This window comes from Camellia sinensis, chromosome 12 (genome assembly GCF_055761805.1).
Source record: "Camellia sinensis isolate YWXY chromosome 12, ASM5576180v1, whole genome shotgun sequence".
Classification (NCBI taxonomy): domain Eukaryota; kingdom Viridiplantae; phylum Streptophyta; class Magnoliopsida; order Ericales; family Theaceae; genus Camellia; species Camellia sinensis.
In genome coordinates this window covers 60,117,605-60,130,048 of record NC_138972.1, presented here as the reverse complement: position 1 = coordinate 60,130,048, position 12,444 = coordinate 60,117,605, and the positions used below count along the sequence as shown (strand labels likewise).

The 12,444-nt window shown below is 31.4% G+C and overlaps 1 protein-coding gene across 1 annotated transcript in view; it reads left to right on the top strand.

The window, feature by feature from the left end:
• Positions 1-2,490: 2,490 nt before the first annotated feature.
• LOC114271879 (putative E3 ubiquitin-protein ligase RHC1A) overlaps positions 2,491-12,444 on the top strand; it is a 28,815-nt gene continuing 18,861 nt past the window's right edge. The window contains exon 1 of the mRNA XM_082898737.1: positions 2,491-2,871. The gene's annotated coding sequence lies outside the window, so the exon portion shown is untranslated. The remainder of the gene's footprint in view (positions 2,872-12,444) is intronic.

Genomic DNA, 12,444 nt, shown 5'->3' with positions numbered 1-12,444 from the left:
CCTGTTGGTTACACCATTGTCATTTTCTCTGGTTAAAACCTTCCCCCTCTCCGTATAAAATACGGTTAGGTACGCCTGTTGGTTACACCATTGTCATTCTCGTTGGTTAAAACCTTCCATCTCTTTGTATAAAATACGTTGAGATACGCCTGTTGGTTACACCATTGTCATTTTCTCTAGTTAAAACCTTCCCTCTCTCCGTATAAAATACGCTGAGATACGCCTGTTGGTTACACCATTGTCATTTTCTCTGGTTAAAACCTTCCCTCTCTCCGTATAAAATACGTTGAGATACACCTGTTGGTTACACCATTGTCATTTTCTCTGGTTACAACCTTCCCCCTCTCCGTATAAAATACGGTTAGGTACGCCTGTTGGTTACACCATTGTTGTTCTCCTTGGTTAAAACCTTCCCTCTCTCCGTATAGAATACGCTGAGATATGCCTGTTGGTTACACCATTGTCATTTTCTCTGGTTAAAACCTTCCCTCTCTCCGTATAAAATACGTTGAGATATGCCTGTTGGTTACACCATTGTCATTTTCTCTGGTTAAAACCTTCCCTCTCTCCGTATAAAATACGTTGAGATACGCCTGTTGGTTACACCATTGTCATTTTCTCTGGTTAAAACCTTCCCCCTCTCCGTATAAAATACGGTTAGGTACGCCTGTTGGTTACACCATTGTTGTTCTCCTTGGTTAAAACCTTCCCTCTCTCCGTATAGAATACGCTGAGATATGCCTGTTGGTTACACCATTGTCATTTTCTCTGGTTAAAACCTTCCCTCTCTTCGTATAAAATACGTTGAGATACGCCTGTTGGTTACACCATTGTCATTTTCTCTGGTTAAAACCTTCCCTCTCTCCGTATAGAATACGCTGAGATATGCCTGTTGGTTACACCATTGTCATTTTCTCTGGTTAAAACCTTCCCTCTCTCCGTATAAAATACGTTGAGATACGCCTGTTGGTTACACCATTGTTGTTCTCCTTGGTTAAAACCTTCCCTTTCTCCGTGACACATTTGCATGTGATCTTGTGGCACATTTAATGCAATGCATCCCCTGTTATATTTCATATCATTTGCACGAAGCTTGCCTCTTCATTGTTGTCATCTTCATATCTTTATCATCACTCCATGGCATGGTATTGCATTGCATAATCATGAATTTTCAAACAACTGGCTTCGCAAAGCGTGTAAGTCCAACCTTCAAACTGCATTTTTGAGCATGTCACTTCTATTCTGCCCCTGAACTACGCTGGTTTGATTCCTTGTAAAAGGATACGTAGGCAACCTTCGGGTTCAACCACTTGCATTGCATCTTGTTTGTTTGCCCAAGTCTTACGGCCTTGTCAAAAGGGTCGTCTTTGGGCTTTGACATTCACTCACGTCATGAAATGACTTTGAGCTCTGTCAAAGAGGGGCAACTGTAGACACCCCATTTTGACCGGCCCTAAGACTCGGGCGCTTTCTTTTGATTACCCGATGATGACAATTAGAATGTGTTTCTCACAAAATTCTCAGTAAGAAAGATGGAATTTAAGTTTTAATCCCAACCTTCACCCATTTTTTTTGCCAAACTATTTTAGACCTTAAAACCCTCTTTTCAAAATATGTTTTTTTAAATGTTTCTACGATGTCCCGAGGCTTCTATTTCGATTAAAATATTGCACTTTTCAGTAAACCGAGTAAGGACAAAGTGGAAATAAATGGAAGGGAGGTGAAATTTTTGAAAAATATTTAAAAATATCTTCTTTATAGGTTTGGAGTTGAAGGAAATAGGAGGGGATGAAAGAAAGCTGGTTTAGGAAAAGGATGAGTATCAAATCATTAAGAAGGAAATGAGCAGTCTTCACTAAATTAGGCATTTCTGTTTGTACACTTAGAATTTAAATGTGAGGCTACCACCATTAGAAAGTAGACTTCTGGGGCTTCAATTTAGACCCAAGAACCACCTTAGACCAAGTCCAAATAAGGGAGATATGCCCATTTGAAGTTGAGCTTAAGAGCAGATTTTGTTGATCCAGCCCGAGACAGCCTTCACTAAATTAGGCATATCTCTTTGTACACTTGGAATTTAAATGTGAGGCCTCCACCATTGGAAAGTAGACTTCTGGGGCTTCAATTTGGACCAAATAACTGCCTAAAACCAAGTCCATATGGGGGAGATATGCCCATTTGAAGTTGGGCTTAAAAGCAGATTTTGTTGATTCGACCCAAAACAACAATAGCCCATTTTTCTTGGTTTTGGTTCGGTTGGGACAACCCATTTACCCATTTTTTGAGCCATTCAAGTGCATCCACTCATCCTCCATTATACCTAATCATCCTCCATAGTCAAAAAGATATTTTGTTTGCATCCATAAAGGAGTATCCCATGCAACCACCTTGAAAATTTGCCCTCCTATCACATTCTTGTCTCCCACCTTGTCTCCCACCTTCTTTTTGACCTTTACTCTCCCTCATTGCCTATATAGAATGATCATATTGTAAGAGAGGAGGAGGACTACGAAATTGAAGAGAAAGGAGTGAGAAAAGGGTGAAAAAAGAGAGAAAAATTGAGTTTTTGAACCAAAAATATTCCTATCTTCCATATACACCTCATACCTTCCATAGCTGCTGAAATTCCTCATTTCCATACACCAAAACCACTCCAAAAATTCTGATATAGCCAAAGATCAATTGCCTCGACCATAAGGAAGAATGTTTAGTGATTGAAAGTGAAAAAAAACTAGAGAGTTAACCACTTTTCATACCACAAACTCCATAAACTCCATAATTTTGAATTAAGGATTTGAGAACACACTTCCTACACTTGAGGGTAATCAAGAGGAAGTTTGGAAATCAAGAAGTCCAATCTTTCTTTGGAAGGTGAATTTTTAATCTTTCATTTTCTTATATTTTGTATCTTATATTTATTTTCTTACTTCTTATTTCATTGTGTTTTGTTATAATCCAAGTAGTTGTTTATCTCATATTTATTTTCTTACTTTATATTTCATAGTATGTTGTTATAATCCTAGTGGTTTGTTTAGCTCATAATTATTTATTTATTTTTATTCGCATACTTTAATTTCATATTAGTTTTGTTGTAATCTTGCATGTTTTACCTCACATTTATTTTTTTTCGTGTATTAGTCTCATATTAGTTCTGTTATAATCTTGCATGTTCTATCTTATATTTGTTTTATTGCTTTAGGTTTATATTGTGAGTTTGCACTTTTTTTATTTTATTTTATATTTATTTTCTTTTTTAATCTAACCGGTAGTGGTTAGTTGAGCCACCTACATATTTTTTTTTTTGTTTGTTCCTTTTCTTGGTTTTGCAACAAGACAGGTTTTGCTTGGCCTAGTTCGCCGGCCGGCCTATTTGGCCGGTCGGTTAGCTTCTTCCGAACAAGATGGCGTAATCTTCCAATATTGGCCAATTTCCGCCGGCGGTTCTAAAGAACATGAAGCTTTTATTTTATTTATTTATTTTATTTTGAGTGTATTGTGAGGTTTTTATTTTGTTGTAATATTCTCCTCATCCCTCTCTAATTCGGTTTGTAATTATTCTTTAAAATGTTGTAATAATTCCCCGCCCCGCTTCTTTCCATCCCGTTCTTTTACTTGCTTTCTTTATTTGTACATAAACATCATATTTATTTTTCATCATAGTTATGCTTTGCATCCATGTTTCATGCATCTTGATTCGGCTAAGTTTGCATTTGTGGATTTAATCAATTCCTATGTGATTATGTGCGCTACCTCATGTTCTTGAGATGATTCACATATCATATTTTAGAAGCCGAATCTTTAGTTGCATCTCATGAGTGAATTGCATTAGGGTTTTGTATATAAGATCATGCATATTTTACTAACTTTGTTTTGCAGCTTGTTCGTGGGACATCAAACATGTGAGTTTTTATGCTTTAGCATCCCATGTGTGCGTGTTTTTCTTACTATGTCTAGCATTCTACCATGAGGCTAGTTGCTTATGTGATATAACTCTATGAATGCCAGTGGATGGAGGTTGTGTCGCTTAATTTGGAATGATGTTGATTTTTCATGCTTGTAAACTCAATTTATTTGGGTTGTACATCGTCAAAACTCTTTCAAAATGCATGATATCAAATTGTTCCAAAATGAATGGCATAGTCTATACTTGTATGCTTCACATAGTAAATTTTAGGATTTATTAACTAATCAGAACATGAACATATAAATAAAATAAATTTCATATCATGGTTAGTAAAGGCCGATCTTTGATCGGGTGGGCGGGGGTGCTCATTATTGACCTTCCCCTCTCATACCTAAGGTTCCGAGCCAAGTATCCTTGGTTACGACGAACAGTAGCTTTGGCACGAGTCATGGGTTTCCTAATTTTCCCAAAATAAATATTAGGTGGCGACTCTGAGATCTGATGACGCAGTCCATTTTTGACAAAATTGTAATAAAATGGATTTTCAATAAAAGTTGCCAAAACTGGACTCTCATCTATGTTTCACATTGCACTCGTGAGAATAGATCGAAGAGATCTCGGGGGTCCGAACTGTTTAACGCGCGCGGGTACCCCCCGGGCATGTTACAGCCGGCCCTCCTCCTCCTCCTCCCTCCTCCCTCCTCCCTCCCTCTTCCTCTCCTTCCTCCCTTTTCTGCGTTTTTTTTTTTTTTGAAAATTCGCCCCCAAAACGACGTCGTTTTGGGGGCGACAGGGGAAGGCGACCGAAGATCCGGATTCCTTCGGACCCCAGTGGGGTACTGAGATCGCGTGTGATTGGTTCAAAAAAAAAATTATTTTTTTTTTTTAATGCTTTCTGCCACGTTAAGCACGGCTCTTACATTTTTAATGGTGATGTTCTGGGTTGTTTTTAATTTTTTAATTTTATTTTTCAATAAAAAATTAAATTTTATTTGTTTTGCTTTATTTATTTATATTATGATCAGTAAAAGGAAATAGAGAAATGAAAATTGCACTTGAAATAGTAACTCGAACCTATCATGCATAGTAAAAGAATAACTCATTCAGTAGGCCAATTCCTTAATATTCGTAAGGATACATTTGATATGGTGACAAATAAGATCAAAAGTGAAGTGGAAAAAATAAAGTGAATGTAAAATTTATTTTGTTGTATGTATTTGGTTAAGTTAAATTTTTTGTAAAAATATTGTAATTAAATTGGAAAGTGAGATAACAAATGACTACTCACGAGAAAGAAAAATAAATCAATATATTTCTCTTGCAAAAGAAAAAAAAAGGAAAAAAAAAAGATTGTTATTTTGCCCAAATTAGTTGTACAAAAAAATTGATTTTCAGTTTTCAAAAACAGTTTTCTAAATTTTCAATTCGTATTTTTGTATTATTAATGATTTTTTTTAATATTTTAATCAATTTTTTTTTTATTTTTAAATTCACTCAATCTTAATATACTTAAAAAGTAAAAAATTGTACAAAAATTTATAAAAAAAAATTCATTGAATACAACAAAATATGTAAATATAATGAATTATTGTATTTTTAAATTTTTTTTTTGTATTTTTTCATATTTGGTGAATTTTTTTAAGTTTTTTTATTTAATATTTTTTATAAGCATATTTAGATTAGATGTATTTAAAAAAATTGAAAATTTAAGTAAATTATTAAAAAAATTCATTAAAAAAAATAAATTTAATTTTCTAAAAAGTAGAATTGTTTTACATCTTCCACAAGTCTCATAACAAGCATTATATATATATATATATATATATATATTCTTATCTTTTCTCACTTTCCACGTCTAAAAGGATTAAAGTTGAGAAGAGCATTTTTTGTTTTTTCATGTGTCAGAGCAACCTTATGGTGGTTGGCTGTTGAAGGACAAAGGTAGATAGTTGCTAGCACTTCATACTCATTTTGTTTTTTGGAAAAAGATGAAGGGAAATTGTGAAAAACTGGCCTCAATAAAAAATAATTATAAAATGGTGAAAGAAAAAAATGGTATTTTTATCACAAAAATATTTCATACACCACAAAGGTTGAGATTCATATTGTTTTTCAGTTTTGAAATTGTTCTATAACTAAAAATGTCACTAACTTTTGAGGGAGGTTTTAATGTTCAACAAAATTTGTTTTTTTGAAATTATCTCATCGAAATCTATCAAATTAGATCAATAATAAATTTAAAATTTCAAAGAAAAAAATTTGAAAAGATTTTCACCGTGTGACCGTTTGGGAAGAAGTTGGTTAGGCTTTTTTGGCTATTTTAGCCACAAAAAACAAAATAGGCTATTTTAGCCATAACAAACAAAACATCACATCCAACCCATAATCATTATACTCTTCTCTCACAAAAAAAGCCAAAAAAGCCAAAAAGCCAAAAAACCCTTCCCAAACCAAGCTTTTTAGCCCAGGCTAAAAAAGCCAAAAAGCCAAAAAGCCAACCCACTTTCCAAACGGAGGCTTAATTACTTAAGTCTTATTTAAAAATATTACTATAGTTCAGGTCCTATCTAAATTTTTTTGAACCAATAAGTTCTATTTAGCTGAAAATATTATTAGTTTTTCTCAATTTTTAAAACTAAGAATATTTTTAATTTTGCATAGTAATATTTCAGATAATTGTTTCACTAACTGATGAAAAAAAATAAAGTATCAGATTAAACGTTTTTGCCTTTCTACTTATATTTTTGATTCAATTATCCAATAAAATCGATAACATCATCAGTTTTTTCATTTAATTTTTTTTTTTTTAGTTTTGGACATCAATATTTCATCATCATACTCTTTTATAGACACACAATTTTCAGTTTTGCACAAAAAAATAATTCATAACTAAATACACAACTCAAAATTATTCAAAACTCAATTTAAAAATTAACTTCAAAACTCATAACCAAACATACAATTCAAAACTCAATTCAAAACTTTTTTCAAAACTCAAAACCAAACTCTTTTCAATAATCTATTTTAAAAGAAAAAATTCAAAAAAAAATTTATTTTGTTTTTTAAAATTATTTTTAGAATCATGATTTAAGTGTTGAGTGGTGTTTTGAGTTATGAGTTTTGAAAAGAGTTTTGAGTTGTATTTTGAGAGTTAAGTTATATTTTGAAATTTTTTGGACTTATTTTTTTAGGGTAAATATTTTATGTTTTAAATATTTATTTATTTATTTTAATGTGCACTATATTTCATACATTTATGTGTGGCTTTTTTTTAATATTAAAAAATTTGAAAAAAATATTTTCTTATTTTAAATATTTTATTTTATTTTGTAAATATATTTTTAAATATTTAATTTTTTTGTAATGTGTTGGTTATGATTTAAGTGTAGAGTTTTGAAAATAGTGTAGAGTTTTGAGTTATGCGTTTGGTTATAAGTTTAAAAAATAATTTTTGAATTGAGTTTTGAGTTATGTGTTTGGTTACGATTTGAGTGTTAAGTTATATTTTGAGTTAAAATATTAAAATTAAAAATTAAAATATTTACAAAATAAAATAAAATATTTAAAATAAAAAAATAAGGGCCCATTTGGTTTAGTTTTAGAATTATAATTTGATCGTGAAGTTGTGTTTTGAGTTATGATTTTTTGAATCATGATTTAAAAAAATAATCTTTGTTTAGTTATGAGTTTTGAAAATAGTTTTAGGATCATTTGTAATTTTGCTAAATTTTTTTGATTGATTAATGTATAGAATGTGAGAAAATATGAGATGAGAGAGAAGAGATGAGAAAGAAAAAGTGATTGATTGTTTGATTAATAATAATAATAATAAAAAAGAGAAGATATGAGTTTTGAAAGTAATTTTGAGTTGTATTTTAAAAATATGTTTGGTTAACATATTGCATTCAAATCATGATTTAAAAATAGAGTTGAGTTTTGAAAAATAAACCAAACGCTACCTAAAATTTTCTTAAACATTTTTTAATATTTAAAAAAAATAAATCCAAAAAATTCAAAATACAACTCAAAATTTAAAAACTCAAACTCAAAACTCTTTTCAAATGGTAAAGTTTTGTAATTATGATTTGAGAGTATGAGTTGTATTTTGAATTTGTGGGGTTTGGAATTATGATTTGAGTATAGAATTGTTGATGTGACATTTGATATTTGATACAAAAATTTACAACTCATAACTAAATATACAACTCAAAATTATTTTAAAGCACATAAAAAATTTTAAAAATTTCAAAAAATATTTTTTTCGATTATATAAAAATTAACATATCAATTCTAAAAAATAAAAAAAAAATCACTATTCTGGTCAACCGGCCGGACGACCGATTAGGCAAAATTTGCAAAAAAAAAATTTTGAAAAGCGCGGCTGGTACGGACTTCTCTGCAGAGTTTTTGAAACGTGTTTCCAAAACACATTCCAAACACCATATTCAAAACAATGTGTAGAATCACATTTTGAAAATATAACCAAACAGAGCCTTAAAACTCTTTTCAAAATTCAAAATTCAAAAACTCCTTCTATAATTTCTTTCAAAACACTTTTCAAAACTCATAGGCAAACAAATTTTTTTTTTTCAAAACTCAACTCACAATTCAACAATCAAATCACAGCTCTAAAAAGAGGATTACAATTCTAAAACTAAACTAAACGCAACCTTAGTTTGTTTGGCAACTACATGTTTTAGTCAAAAAGTCATTTTAAGTTGTCACATCACTCTGCCTACTTTTTTGTACATCATTTCATGAGAAATTAAAAAATTACTAAAATAACTTATTTTTAAATAAGGCATTGAAATATAAGTCCATAAATTAAAACTTATGTGTATATGTCTCAAATTTTTACTATCTAAAATTTCTCTGTCTCCGGATAGTGTTCAAATAGTGCAATTTTCAAATAATGAGCGCTAAAACTTGTAAAATTAAGGGCCAAAAATTGCTTTCATCACCATCACCACCACCACTACCACTGCACTATAAGTTTATAACATAATTTTTTTTTCCCTATTCAAGGACAAATTCAATACAATCAATGAAATTTCATCCAATATGGTGTGGGGTCACCTCCATTGTTGATAGGGGTGTAAAAGTTAATTAACCTAAAAGTCCTATCTACATATTTGGTAGTAACTTAGGTCTTATCAAAAAGTTTTTGAACCAATAAGTCCCATTTACAGGTAAAAAGACGTTTTGCTCTTTAACCCAAATATTTGAAATATGTGCCTCCCGAATATTTGAAATTTATCAGCAATTTGGAAAATGAGACCCTTAATGTTTCTACGGAGAGAGAGACGATGAAGCTTAAAGTGATGAGGGCCCAAGCCATGATTAACATTCTTCAATCGCGTATTGATCTTCTGAACAAGGAAAACGACGACTTGAGAATCTCTCTCATTTGTCTTCTATCTTTTTTTCTTTGTTTTTTTTTTTTTTTTTTTTTTGGTTTCAGACTCTCTCCTTTTGTCATATAAAAAATGGAGCCAAAATACATTTGAAGTGGTCAAATCATAATTTTGTGCTCTCTCTCATATTCTCCCCTAAGCTGAGAATGTTTGTAGGTAAGAACTAAGACATTCTCAGTTAGAACTGAGAATGTTCTCATTTTAAAATTGAGACTGATTTTAGTTTACAAAAATATCGAGTAAAATTGAGAAAATTTTCAATTTTTCTGTGTTAAAACTGAGAATATTATCATTTTTTTAATTTTAAACTGATAACATTCTCAATTTTAAAACTATTAAAAATTGAGAAATTTCTCAGTTTACACATCTTGAAATCAGGAAGCCATGAAGACTTCTTAGTTTACGGTGACGGTAATTTCCTCAATTTACACACCAACTCCGATTCGACGACCACGTCGCAGCAGTAGCAACAGCAGCAAGGGTTGAATCGGTGAAGAAGGCGTCGCCAGTGTTGGTGACAGTGATACCATGGCGGTGGCAGGCGGCGAGGTCGACGTGGTCGAGGTCGGCGCTGGAGCCGACGACACACTAGAGGAAGAGAAGGAGGAGTCATACGGAGGAGACCAGAGACTGGGTCTGTGGGGAGGAGAGAGAGAGAGAGAGAGTGTGTGTGTGTGTGTGTCTGGTTGTTGTTGTTGGGAAGTGGGTGTAAAAGTAAGAGAGAGAGAATGAAGACAACAATTGTTTGGTAGCGAGGAGGTATTGGAAGGGTAAATTGGTCTATTAAAAATTAATGGGACTTAAAAGAGTAAATAATTTTATATAAGACTTAATGGATTATAAGTTTACAAAATAGGACTTATATGTAAATGCCCAAAAAAAAAAAAATTAAGGTAAATTATATGGAGCCCTCATAAGATTTTAAAAAATATAATAAATTCTAATATTTTAACATATTTTTTTGAGATTTTATTTCTTATAACACTTAACACCATTTTCATCAATAATATGTTAGTTATATGGATAAAAAAAACAATGTTGTGATTTTTTTTTACAATAAGATGTATACTTTATATTGTTTATTTTTGTATTTCCGCACCATCTAAATTAGTTTCGTCTCTTTAATCTTACAAAGTAAGGCCAATTTAATTATTTTAAAATTGTAAGATATACTGTATTTTTTTCAAATATTAGAAGATATTAATATAATTTACCTAAAGTATTATGACCTTAATCTTATTCAAATACGAAATATAAGCTTAATCTTTACAACTTTATAAAATGACTCACTTTTAAATACTTATTTACATTGACTAGAGCAAATAAAAACCTATTATAGAAACTCTAAAAGCATGTTTGATTGGAAGGATTAAAATAGGGGATTGAGATAATTAATTCGTTGGGACAATTATCCTATGTTTGCTTTGACATTTTGGTTTAGGATTATTAATCCAATGGATAATTAATTCAACAAATTCGTAGGATTATTAGTAATAGGGTAGGGTGAGATAGTGAATACCACACTAATTTGATAGGATTATTAATACCTCACTTTTAATCTTTTGAATCAAACATGGGTTAAGAGTGTCACGCTCTCAAAATAAAGAGGATAATCCAACCCAAGAGATTCATAAATATAATAGAAAATGTTATACTTTCATTCATCAGAGTTTATATTACAAAAGATATTACATGCATTATACTTTCATAAATGATCATTCTGAAACTACAACATATAACACTAATTGATTACAACAAAATAAATGCCCTACGGGCTTACATCTTTCCAAGATATTACTTGGTTACAACAAAAGAGTCCTAAACTCTATACATATAAAGGTCTTGGCTTGAAGTAACATTTAAACACAAAAGTAACAAAACAAAGCCTCAAACTTCCAAGTCCTCCCAAGTTACGCCCTTGGAGAAAGCATGTCACCTGTACCTGAAAATGGTTTCCCAAGTAGGGTGAGCCAAAACCCAGTGGAGATATACTAACACAATATATAAAGTTGAACTAAGATATATGCATCAGTTAAATGTTCAACATTCGCGACTAACTTACATACTATCCATGATCATTCGGTATTGATATTAGCATCTCAATCTATTTCCATTCATTCATTTCCAATCAATTCATGAGTATAGTTCATTATTATCAAATCAATCCAAATTGAGACTACAACTCAATGGTTCACCATTTAATACATTCATCACTCCAACACATCTATTTTGGCCATTTTATAGAATTCTCATCCTAGGGAATCGGCACCCATATAAAGATTTTGGGACTTTCACCCTGGACACTCCGACCAACTTAATTTTAAATGGAGTCCATTCCCTATCTCCTCCCAAAACAATGGAGTACATCCCCTATCTCATCTCAAATAAAGATACATATACAATGTATTTAAAAACGTTATCATATACAATGACTATCCAAATCACATATTCAATGGTTTAATCAAACCGTCATATTCAATGACATAATTCTAATGATTCGTTTCAATTTACCTAATTCTCATGCAGTTTCTACAACAATCATAGCTATCCTTCACCGATAGCCCAAAACAGATATACTATTTATCAATAGATAATTTATGAAATTTTTCATAGGTGAGTGATTTATCAATTCCATTTACACCATTCATTCATATAACCTCCTAATTGCATATTTCCCATATCAATTTCATTATTTATACAAAATAATTATTGAGTACAAATTAGGGCAATTTTTTCCCTTTTTCAAATATCAACCTTAAGTCCAAATTTCATCATTTTAACCCATATAACCTCATATTTAATACCCCATATATGTATCCATGGAGCCCAATATAAAAGCCCTCTTTCAATTTTGAATCCATACACTAACTTCACCAAAACCTTTCCAAATCCCACCATTTATACATAATAACAAATACCTAGGTTAAAAACCATATTAATGTGTAGAATATCCCTACCTCAAGTGTAGAAGCTCGAAGAGGAAGAAGGAGAATCTCGAAAATACACAAAATCAAGCTTTACTCGGATGAAATAGAAGCCCACAAGATGCTCCACCTTTTTAATAAAGGAATTAGGGTTGAGAGATCCCCAAACCAAGGTGTATTTAGAGAGAGAAAGAGAGAGAGA